This window comes from Salvelinus fontinalis, chromosome 1 (genome assembly GCF_029448725.1).
Source record: "Salvelinus fontinalis isolate EN_2023a chromosome 1, ASM2944872v1, whole genome shotgun sequence".
Classification (NCBI taxonomy): Eukaryota; Metazoa; Chordata; class Actinopteri; order Salmoniformes; family Salmonidae; genus Salvelinus; species Salvelinus fontinalis.
The window spans coordinates 96,779,251-96,792,505 of NC_074665.1; positions in this window are offsets into that span (position 1 = coordinate 96,779,251).

Sequence of the window (13,255 nt, forward strand, 5' to 3'; positions counted from 1 at the left end):
GCTTTAATCCTCGCATACATCATCTATACATATAAGATGTACATTGTAAAATATAATGACACGACAGCAGTATAGTATTACATAAGATCAAACATATTGACAGCAGTATAGTATTACATAAGATCAAACACATTGAAATCTTGTCTTGAATGATTAAATATTCTACGTTCAAAGTAGAGTTTGTTATTAACAGGACTGGTTAGTAGTAGTAGAGTTTGTTATTAACAGGACTGGTTAGTAGTAGCAGAGTTTGTTATTAACAGGACTGGTTAGTAGTAGTAGAGTTTGTTATTAACAGGACTGGTTAGTAGTAGTAGAGTTTGTTATTAACAGGACTGGTTAGTAGTAGCAGAGTTTGTTATTAACAGGACTGGTTAGTAGTAGTAGAGTTTGTTATTAACAGGACTGGTTAGTAGTAGTAGAGTTTGTTATTAACAGGACTGGTTAGTAGTAGTAGAGTTTGTTATTAACAGGACTGGTTAGTAGTAGTAGAGTTTGTTATTAACATGACTGGTTAGTAGTAGTAGAGTTTGTTATTAACAGGACTGGTTAGTAGTAGTAGAGTTTGTTATTAACATGACTGGTTAGTAGTAGTAGAGTTTGTTATTAACAGGACTGGTTAGTAGTAGTATAGTTTGTTATTAACAGGACTGGTTAGTAGTAGTAGAGTTTGTTATTAACAGGACTGGTTAGTAGTAGCAGAGTTTGTTATTAACAGGACTGGTTAGTAGTAGTAGAGTTTGTTATTAACAGGACTGGTTAGTAGTAGTAGAGTTTGTTATTAACATGACTGGTTAGTAGTAGTAGAGTTTGTTATTAACAGGACTGGTTAGTAGTAGTATAGTTTGTTATTAACAGGACTGGTTAGTAGCAGTAGAGTTTGTTGTTATTAGAAGTGGAAATGAACAAAATATTAATTCTGGGAACCCTACAATGTAAAATCCTGGAATTTAGCTCCATTGTACGTATGTCAAAATGATTCCACTCCTTCACGTGTACACTACAGTTCCACCACAGGTTATGTAGGAGTAGAGTTTGTTATTAAAAGGAGTGGGCACGTGTACACTGCAGTTCCACCACAGGTTATGTAGGAGTAGAGTTTGTTATTAAAAGGAGTGGGCACGTGTACACTACAGTTCCACCACAGGTTATGTAGGAGTAGGACCTAAGGATAAATCTAAAGGTTGTTTCACATCAACACTACATTTCCTGTCACCTCTGATTCATCACATGGCGTTGTGGGAGTAGGACCCCCCCCCCCCCCCCCTTGGTGTACAAACAGAGTCACCTCTCAATAGGAACGATCCAGCAATCACTATCATGGCTGTCAGTCAAGAGCCAGAGAGTGCTCTGTGTCGGCATCAGAGCGGCGCCCCCCTGTGTGGGGTGTTGACATGTTGGATGGTAATCATATGGCCATTAACGTAGCCAGCCAGACAGCAGAGTCAATAGACCTGACACATTGAACACATGTAACAGCATCATAACCCTTCACATGCCTGGATTCTTTTCCATTTTCAAGATCAAATGCCTCTTGGTTCAAAGTCTCACGTTGAGCTGTTACATTTCTGGCTTGTGGCATTGGCATCCATTTTACCTCGGTGTACTTCACAGGCCTCCTACACGATATTGTAAGGTCAAAGATCAAATGATGCTGCTGTGTTGTAAAGAGTAAATGGTAACTTACAGTAAAGAAATGGCACTCAAATGGCTCCCTATTTCCCATAATAGTGCACTACCTTTAACTAAGACCCATAGGGCTCTGGTCAAATGTAGTGTACACTACCTTTAACTAAGACCCATAGGTCTCTGGTCAAATGTAGTGTACACTACCTTTAACTAAGACCCATAGGTCTCTGGTCAAATGTAGTGTACACTACCTTTAACTAAGACCCATAGGTCTCTGGTCATATGTAATGTACACTACCTTTAACTAAGACCCACAGGTCTCTGGTCAAATGTAGTGTACACTACCTTTAACTAAGACCCGCAGGTATCTGGTCAAATGTAGTGTACACTACCTTTAACTAAGACCCATAGGTCTCTGGTCAAATGTAGTGTACACTACCTTTAACTAAGACCCACAGGTATCTGGTCAAATGTAGTGTACACTACCTATCTTTAACTAAGACCCATAGGGCTCTGGTCAAATGTAGTGTACACTACCTTTAACTAAGACCCATAGGGCTATGGTCAAATGTAATGTACACTACCTTTAACTAAGACCCATAGGTCTCTGTTCAAATGTAGTGTACACTACCTTTAACTAAGACCCATAGGTTTCTGGTCAAACGTAGTGACCTATGTAGGGAATGGGGTTTCATTTGGGATGCAGCCAATGCCTTTTGGGGGATAATCATTCTGGGGTTCCTTGTTGGTGTTTGTGTACAAACATTTACAGTGTGTGAACCCTTTGGAATTACCCGTATTTCTGCATAAATTGGTCATCAAATTTGATCTGATCTTCATCTAAGTCAAAACAGTAGACAAACATAGTCTGCTTAAACTAATAACACACAAACAATTATACGTTTTCATGTCTTTATTGAACACATAGTGTAAACATTCACAGTGTAGGGTGGGAAAAAGTATGTGAACCCTTGGATTTAATAACTGGTTGACTCTCCTTTGGCAGCAATAACCTCAACCAAGGCTCTAGAGCAACGAACCGCCCTTGCTGTCTCTGCCTGGCCGGTTCCCCTCTCTCCACTGGGATTCTCTGCCTCTAACCCTATTACAGGGGCTGAGTCACTGGCTTACTGGTGCTCTTTCATGCCGTCCCTGGGAGGGGTGCGTCACTTGAGTGGGTTGAGTTACTGACGTGATCTTCCTGTCTGGGTTGGCGCCCCCCCTTGGTTTGTGCTGTGGTGGAGAACTTTGTTGGCTATACTCGGCCTTGTCTCAGGATTATAAGTTGGTGGTTGAAGATATCCCTCCAGTGGTGCGGGGGCTGTGCTTTGGCAAAGTGGGTGGGGTTATATCCTTCCTATTTGGCCCTGTCCGGGGGTATCTTCGGATGGGGCCACAGTGTCTCCTGACCGCTCCTGTCTCAGCCTCCAGTATTTATGCTGCAGTAGTTTGTGTCGGGGGGCTAGGGTCAGTTGGTTATACCTGGAGTACTTCTCCTGTCTTATCCAGTGTCCTGTGTGAATTTAAGTATGCTTTCTCTAATTCTCTCGTTCTCTCTTTCTCTCTCTCTGAGAACCTGAGCCCTAGGACCATACGTCAGGACTACCGGGCATGACGACTCCCTGCTGTCCCCAGTCCACCTGGCCTTGCTGCTATTCCAGTTTCAACTGTTCTGCCTGCGGTTACGGAACCCCTACCTGTCCCAGACCTGCTGTTTTCAACTCTTAATGATCGGCTATGAAAGCCAACAGATTTATTCCTGATTATTATTTCACGATGCTTGTCATTTATGAACATTTTGAAAATATTGGCTCTCTCTAATTTTCTCCTTCTCTCTTTCTTTCTTTCGGAAGACCTGAGCCCTGGGACCATACGTCGGGACTGCCGGGCGTGGTGGCTCCTTGCTGTCCCCAGTCTGCCTGGCCTTGCTGCTGTTCCGGTTTCAGCTGTTCTGCCTGCGGTTATGGAACCGCCACCTGTCCCAGACCTGTTGTTTTTCAACTCTTAATGATCGACTATGAAAAGCCAACTGAAAATTATCCATGATTATTATTTGACCATGCTTGTCACTTATGAACATTTTTGAACATCTTGGCATAGTTCTGTTATAATCTCCACCCGGCACAGCCAGAAGAGGACTGGCCACCCCTCATAGCCTGGTTCCTCTCTAGGTTTCTTCCTAGGTTTTGGCCTTTCTAGGGAGTTTTTCCTAGCCACCGTGCTTCTTCACCTGCATTCTAGCTGTTTGGGGTTTTAGGCTGGGTCTCTGTACAGCACTTCGAGATATTAGCTGATGTACGAAGGGCTATATAAAATAAACTTGATTGATTGAACCAAACGTTTTCTGTAGTTGAGGATCAGACCTGCACAACTGTCAGGAGGAACTGTGGACCATTCCTCTTTACAGAACTGTTTCAGTTAAGCAATATTCTTAGTATGTCTGGTGTGAACTGCTCTCTCGAGGTCAGGCCACAGCATTTTAAATCGGGTTGAGGTCAGGACTATGACTGGGCCACTCCAGAAGGTGTATTTTCTTTTGTTGAAGCCATTCTGTTGTTGATTTACTTCTGTGTTTTGGGTCGTTGTCCTATTGCATCACCCAATTTCTGTTGCGTTTCAATTGGTGGACAGATAACCTTACATTCTCCTGTAAAATGTTTTGATAAACTTGGGAATTCATTGTGCTCTTGCAGTCATCTTTGCAGGACGGCCAGTCCTAGGGAGAGTAGCGACAGTGCTGAACTTTCTCCATTTATAGACAATTTGTCTTACCGTGGACTGATGAACATCAAGGCTTTTAGTGTAACGATTTACGCTGAGATTCGGAAAGTAAGTTCAGGGAGTGATGGAGTCCAGGTGAGTGTCATTATGCGTGTAACGATGGTGACAGGTGTGCGCCATAACGAGCAGCCTGGTGACCTAGAGGCCGGAGAGGGAGCACACATGACAGTACCCCCTCCCCTCCCCGAAGCAAGGCCCCAGACGCAGGACGCCAACCAAGTTGACAATCCGGGGGATCCGGAACAGAGCGGAAACCTGATGAACCGGCTGAGGCGTGAGAGCCTGATGAGCTGGCTGAGACCTGCCCGGAACCTGTTCACCAGCTGAGGCATGGGAGCCTGTAGAGCCAGCTGAGGCATGGCAGCCTATCGAAACCAGCTGAGGCATGGCAGCCTATCGAAACCAGCTGAGGCATGGCAGCCTATCGAAACCAGCTGAGGCATGGCAGCATATCGAAACCAGCTGAGGCATGGCAGCCTATCGAGCCAGCTGAGGCATGGGAGCCTATCGAAACCAGCTGAGGCATGGCAGCCTATCAAGCCAGCTGAGGCATGGGAGCCTATCGAAACCAGCTGAGGCATGGCAGCCTATCGAAACCAGCTGAGACATGGCAGCCTATCGAGCCAGCTGAGGCATGGGAGCCTATCGAAACCAGCTGAGGCATGGGAGCCTGTAGAGCCAGCTGAGGCATGGGAGCCTGTAGAGCCAGCTGAGGCATGGCAGCCTATCGAAACCAGCTGAGGCATGGCAGCCTATCGAGCCAGCTGAGGCATGGCAGCCTATCGAAACCAGCTGAGGCATGGCAGCCTATCGAGCCAGCTGAGGTATGGAAACCCGTCGGGCCAGCTGAGGCTGGGGAACCAGACAAACCATCTGAGGCCTCCCAGGAAGCTCCGGTTTGGACACCGGGACCCAACATCACCTCCAACACCAAAACAAACAAAAAAACACTTCCCTTTGTTGAGTCGTCATTCTGTAATTATGTACGCTGAGAGTCAGGAAGTAAGTTCAGTGAGTTTAATAAATAAATGAACAAAACAAGAAAAACAAACAGCGAACCGACATGAAACAGGAACAACGACGACTGGGGAAGGAACCAAAGGAAGTGACATATAAAGGGCAGGTGATCAAGGAGGTGATGGAGTCCAGGTGAGTGTCATCATACACAGATGCGTGTAACGATGGTGACAAGTGTGCGCCATAACGAGCAACCTGGTGACCTAGAGGCCGGAGAGGGAGCACACATGACATTGTCAAGCCCTGACCTTAGTTATCTATGATTTCTTTATTATTTTGATTAGGTCAGGGTGTGACGAGGGTGGGTATGCTTGTTTTGTATTGTCTAGGGTTTTTTGTATATCTAGGGGTGTTGTAAGTCTAGGCATATGTATGTCTATGGTGGCCTGAATTGGTTCCCAATCAGAGGCAGCTGTTTATCGTTGTCTCTGATTGGGGATCATATTTAGGTTGCCATTTTCCCTTTTGGTTTTGTGGGTTCTTATTCTATGTTTAGTTGCCTGTCTGCTCTATCCATATTAGCGTCACGGTTTGTTTTGTTATTTTGTTCGTTTTGTTCAGTGTTTATTCTTTAAATAAAGAAAAATGTACGCTTATCACACTGCGCCTTGGTCTCCTCCCTACGACGGCCGTGACAGACATTTAGAGATACCTTTTGTAACCCTTTCCAGCTTAATGCAAGTCAACAATTCTTAAAAGAGATCTTCTGAAATCTCTCTTGTTTGAGGCATGGTTCACATCAGGCAATGCCTCTTGTGAATAGCAAACTCAAATTCTGTGAGTGTTTTTTATAGGGCAGGGCAGCTCTAACCAACATCTCCAATCTCGTCTCATTGATTGGACTCCAGGTTAGCTGACTCCTGACTCCAATTAGCTTTTGGAGAAGTCATTAGCCTAGGGGTTCACATACTTTTTCCAACCTACACTGTGAATGTTTAAATTATGTATTCAATATAGACAAGAAAAATACAATAATTTGTGTGTTATTAGTTTAAGCACACTGTGTTTGTCTATTGTTGTGACTTAGGTGAAGATCAGATCAAATTTTATGACAAATTTATGCAGAAATCCAGGTAATTTCAAAGGGTTCACATAATTTTTCTTGTCATTTATCTATTAGCATGGAAATGATTTGAACCATACGGAATATTTATCACTGTGTCATGTGTCCAGGTCAGAAAGCAGTGAACCGGCTTTAAACTGTATTACTTACTATACTATGAATTGTTAAATAATGTGAGAGAGAGAGACAGAGAGTGAGAGAGAGAGACAGAGAGTGAGAGAGAACGAGAGAAAGAGAGTGAGAGTGAGAAATAGACAAAGACAGCCAGTGAAAAATGCAAAGTAATGTTGATAATATTTCCCATTTAGCTTAGTTTTGTTTTGTCTTTCATACCAGGTCATATGTCTTCTCAAGTCATATTGACACTGGTCTACTACTGTTGCTTTAATTTATTGTTGTTCTGATTAATATTGTTGTTGTAGTTGTTGTTAATGGTAATCCCATGTCCACTACTACTGTTATTATTGCTGTTGGTCCCACCATTTATTTATATATAAATATATATATATATTGTATATATATACATATATATTTTATTTTTATTTTTCGATATGTATACTTTGACAATGTAAGTAATAACGAACTTGCCATGTCAATAAAGTCAATTGAATTGAAAATTGAATTGAATTGAGTGAGAGACAGACAGAGAAAGAGAGTGAGAAATAGAGACAAAGACAAAGACAGAGAGAGAGACAAAGACAGAGAGAGAGACAGACAGACAGACAGACAGACAGACAGACAGACAGACAGACAGACAGACAGACAGACAGATAGAGAAAGAGACAGAAAGACAGACAGAGAGATAGACAGAGAGTCAGAGAGAGGTATTAAAAACAAGTTTAACACACCCTTAACATACCCTTGGCATGAACAATCTGGGTATCATTTAGGTCCATAGCAAAACAACTATTACCCCAACACTGCTGCTGTCCATAACAGTCTATCGATGGCTCCATACAGCACGTGTTTTCCCCCCTCCTCTCTAGATCCAGCCTGCTGCTGAGTACAGTAGGTCTCCATGGGACGGTGTAATGCTCTCCATCCATCTGCTGTCTGCTCTCGTCCTATCATTGGTAACACACGGGCCCGAGGTCACCACAATATCTCCTACGGTATTACGTCTTCTCCGGCTGGGTGATATCTGACACCATGTGTTTCTGACAGGTCTGTGTGCGTCGGATGAGCGGTTGGATGCCTCTGCTATTCCCATGACGACGTCAGTCCATTGATATTTCAGCTCCGCGGTACTGCAACACTTTTCCATTTTATACAGACCACAGATTCTGTGTTAGCGGTCCGCCACGAAGAAAAATATGTCAAAAGATGATGCATTGCGTATTGGTTTGATGAAACTAATATCGCCAGGGACAAGGGTTATTGGAGTTCGTGTACTCACACTGAGATACTAAACCGTTTACCATAAGGCAACAGATCTACTTCACAAACACTCCCGATAAAAACTACAGTCTTGTGGATGGGAGTATTAAACCACAGTAACCCTTCTAAAACTACAGGAAGTCCTTGAAGTCATTGCAACAACCAAACATTCAACAAATACCTGGGTACCATCCATATGGGGATACTTTGACTGTCAATTTGGATTTTTCCATATCTGACTCCTATAAATACATCTCTGGTGGTTCTAACGTTCATTAAACCTGCACAACCAGAATGAATGAACCACACTCTACAAAAAGCTTGACAAAGAATCCAATCTATGTACCTTCTGTCAGATAATGCAGAATCCAACCCATTCACCTGCTGTCAGATAATGCAGAATCCAACTCATTCACCTCCTGTCAGATAATGCAGAATCCAACCCATTCACCTCCTGTCAGATAATGCAGAATCCAACCCATTCACCTCCTGTCAGATAATGCAGATTCCAACCCATTCACCTTCTGTCAGATAATGCAGAATCCAACCCATTCACCTCCTGTCAGATAATGCAGAATCCAACCCATTCACCTTCTGTCAGATAATGCAGAATCCAACCCATTCACCTCCTGTCAGATAATGCAGAATCCAACCCATTCACCTTCTGTCAGATAATGCAGAATCCAACGCATTCACCTTCTGTCAGATAATGCAGAATCCAACCCATTCACCTTCTGTCAGATAATGCAGAATCCAACCCATTCACCTTCTGTCAGATAATGCAGTGTTAATGAAAATACACACAACAACACAACACCCAGTCTAAGGTCATAGGGTAAGCCCATAGAAAAGGCCCTGCTATTAAATAGGGTCAGCCCACAGAAAAGGCCCAGCTATTAAACAGGGTCAGCCCATAGAAAAGGCCCTGCTATTAAACAGGGTCAGCCCACAGAAAAGGCCCTGCTATTAAACAGGGTCAGCCCATAGAAAAGGCCCTGCTATTAAACAGGTTCAGCCCATAGAAAAGGCCCTGCTATTAAACAGGGTCAGCCCATAGAAAAGGCCCTGCTATTAAATAGGGTCAGCCCATAGAAAAGGCCCTGCTATTAAACAGGGTCAGCCCATAGAAAAGGTCCTGCTATTAAACAGGGTCATCCCATAGAAAATGCCCTGCTATTTAACAGGGTCAGCCCATAGAAAAGGCCCTGCTATTAAACAGGGTCAGCCCATAGAAAAGGCCCTGCTATTAAACAGGGTCAGCCCATAGAAAAGGCCCTGTTATTAAAACAACATCTATAAAATGTGCACTACTCACCGAACGACCCCAACTTTGACCTAAAATGGAGAACAAAATGGTGGACTGATGAATACAAAAGCAACACACCTTACCTCTCTTCAGGCTCCAGTAAAGCAGCCAATCACCTGAGCTGTAATAATGACTGGCTCCAGTAAACCAGCTGGAGCTCTGACAAATTGAAAACCCTAGTCATTGGCGACTCCATTACCCGCAGTATTAGACTTAAAGCGAATCACCCAGCGATCATACACTGTTTACCAGGGGGCGGGGCTACCGACGTGAAAGAGATCGTGATACCTCACATCTCAAAATAGGGTTACTTAATGTTAGATCCCTCACTTCAAAGGCAGTTATAGTCAATGAACTAATCACTGATCATAATCTTGATGTGATTGGCCTGACTGAAACATGGCTTAAGCCTGATGAATTTACTGTGTTAAATGAGGCCTCACCTCCTGGTTACACTAGTGACCATATCCCCCCGTGCATCCCGCAAAGGCAGAGGTGTTGCTAACATTTACGATAGGAAATTTCAATTTACAAAAAAAAAAAATGACGTTTTCGTCTTTTGAGCTTCTAGTCATGAAATCTATGCAGCCTACTCAATCACTTTTTATAGCTACTGTTTACAGGCTCAGGTGATCTTAATGTTTAATCTTAATGTAGATCTTAATGTTGAGCTGTAACAATGACTGGCTGCAGTTAACCAGTCAATCACCTGAGCTGTAATAATGACTGGCTCCAGTAAACCAGCCAATCACCTGAGCTGTATTAATGACTGGCTCCAGTAAACCAGCCAATCACCTGAGCTGTATTAATGACTGGCTCCAGTAAACCAGCCAATCACCTGAGCTGTAATAATGACTGGCTCCAGTAAACCAGCCAATCACCTGAGCTGTAATAATGACTGGCTCCAGTAAACCAGCCAATCACCTGAGCTGTAACAATGACTGACTGCAGTTAACCAGTCAATCACCTGAGCTGTAATAATGACTGGCTCCAGTAAACCAGTCAATCACCTGAGTTGTAACAATGACTGGCTCCAGTAAACCAGCCAATCACCTGAGCTGTAACAATAACTGACATGAAAACTCACCTGAAGAAAAAGAAAATCTCCTGGGGAAGAAAACATTGACTCCCTACCATAGCTGCATCCAAAATGGCCACCTATTTCCTACATAGTACACTACTTCTGAATCATCCCTGTAGAGGGTGTCGTCATCATCATCCTCATCATCGTCATCCTCATCATCGTCATCGTCATCATCATCATCATCGTCATCATCATCATCATCCTCATCCTCATTTGGCTGCAGAACAGAACAGTTGACCACAAGCTTCCTCCAGTTGCTATGGTCACTAACAAGGTTTCATATTTGATGAGGTTGAAGCAACATGGAGCAAGGTGTGGAGCAAGCAGTGGTACTCAGTTCTCTCCCTATGAGGTCTGGGGTACCGCAGTGGTACTCAGTTCTCTCCCTACGAGATCTGGGGTACTGCAAGGGAACTAAAATGTCTCCCTATGAGGTCTGGGGTACTGCAGGGGAACTGAAATCTCTCCCTACAAGGTCCAGAGTACTGCAGGGGAACTGAAATGTCTCCCTATGCGATCTGGGGTACTGCAGGGGAACTGAAATGTCTCCCTATGAGGTCTGTGATACTGCAGGGGGACTAAAATGTCTCCCTATGAGATCTGGGGTACTGCAGGGGAACTGAAATGTCTCCCTATGAGATCTGGGGTATCGCAGGGGAACTCAAATGTCTCTCTACGAGGTCTGGGGTACTACAGGGGAACTAAAATCTCTCCCTATGAGGTCTGGAGAACTGCAGGGGAACTAAAATGTCTCTCTACGAGGTCTGAGGTACTGCAGGGGAACTAAAATCTCTCCCTATGAGGTCTGAGGTACTGCAGGGGAACTAAAATCTCTCCCTATGAGGTCTGGAGTACTGCAGGGGAACTAAAATCTCTCCCTATGAGGTCTGAGGTACTGCAGGGGAACTAAAATCTCTCCCTATGAGGTCTGGAGAACTGCAGATTTGAATTTGAGGGTTGTTATTCAGATAACTGGTGACAGAGTAGAGAGAAGTGAGGAGTCCCCGGTGTGATCCTGACTGTAGAGAGAGACAGAGAGAGACAGAGAAACAGAGAGAGTCCCCGGTGTGATCCTGACTGTAGAGAGAGACAGAGAGAGACAGAGAAACAGAGAGAGTCACCGGTGTGATCCTGACTGTAGAGAGAGAGAGAGAGAGAGAGAAACAGAGAGTCACCGGTGTGATCCTGACTGTAGAGAGAGACAGAGAGAGTCCCCGGTGTGATCCTGACTGTAGAGAGAGACAGAGAGAGACAGAGAAACAGAGAGAGTCACCGGTGTGATCCTGACTGTAGAGAGAGAGAGAGAGAGAAACAGAGAGAGTCACCGGTGTGATCCTGACTGTAGAGAGAGACAGAGAGAGTCACCGGTGTGATCCTGACTGTAGAGAGAGACAGAGAGAGTCCCCGGTGTGATCCTGACTGTAGAGAGAGACAGAGAGAGACAGAGAGAGACAGAGAGAGTCCCCGGAGTGATACTGACTGTAGAGAGAGACAGAGAGAGTCACCGGTGTGATCCTGATTGTAGAGAGAGTCAGAGAGAGTCAGAGAGAGTCAGAGAGAGACAGAGAGAGACAGAGAGAGTCACCGGTGTGATCCTGACAGTAGAGAGAGACAGAGAGAAACAGAGAGAGTCCCCGGTGTAATCCTGACTGTAGAGACAGAGAGAGACAGAGAGAGACAGAGAGAGACAGAGAGAGACAGAGAGAAACAGAGAGAGTCCCCGGTGTAATCCTGACTGTAGAGAGAAACAGAGAGAAACAGAGAGATAGAGAGAGACAGAGAGAGTGTACACTGTATATATATAATATAACATTTGTAATGTCTTTATTGTTTTGAAACTTCTGTATGTGTAATGTTTACTCTTAATTTGTATTGTTTATTTCACTTTTGTATAATATCTACCTCACTTGCTTTGGCAATGTTAACACGTTTCCCATGCTAATAAAGCCCCTTGAATTGAATTGAATTGAATTAAGAGTCCCCGGTGTGATCCTGACTGTAGAGAGAGACAGAGAGAGACAGAGAGAGTCAGAGAGAGACAGAGAGAGTCAGAGAGAGTCACCGGTGTGATCCTGACAGTAGAGAGAGACAGAGAGAGACAGAGAGAGACAGAGAGAAACAGAGAGAGACAGAGAGAGTCAGAGAGAGACAGAGAGAGACAGAGAGAGTCAGAGAGAGACAGAGTCAGAGAGAGTCCCCGGTGTGACCCTGACTGTAAAGCAGCATGACATCACACTCTGAGTCCCAAATAGCACCATATTCCCCATATGTTACATTATTTTTGACCAGGGCTCCTAGGGGCTACATAGGGAATCGGATGGGATCAGCCTTTATCTGTCCAGCTGTACCAGTCTTCTCCAGTCTCAGGAGACACATCAGCAATTATGAATGGAACACGAGCGGTAGACATCGGGCCAATCGGAGCGCAAATGGAATTTAACGAGGAGCTCTTTGACCTTAAACTTTCCTTTTTGAAACTCGGAGGGGGGAATGTCGTCACTGCATATATATTTAAGAGTAGAGCTACAGTGCCTTCAGAAAGTATTCACAGCCCCTTGACGTTTTCCACATTGAGTCGTCTCTTACAAAGTGGGGTTAAAAGGGATTTAATAGGCATATTTTGTCAACAATTTTACACAAAATACTCTTTAATGTCAGTGGAAGAACATTTTTTTAAACACTAATATATTTCGATTAGATAAGTATTCAACCCCCTGAGTCAATACATGTTAGTCACCTTCGGCAGCGGTTACAGCTGTGACTCCTTCTGGGTAAGGCTCTGAGATAACAGCTGTGACTCCTTCTGGGTAAGGCTCTGAGATTACAGCTGTGACTCCTTCTGGGTAAGGCTCTGAGATAACAGCTCTGACTCCTTCTGGTTAAGGCTCTGAGATAACAGCTGTGACTCCTTCTGGTTAAGGCTCTGAGATAACAGCTGTGACTCCTTCTGGGTAAGGCTCTGAGATTACAGCTGTGACTCCTTCTGGGTAAGGCTCTG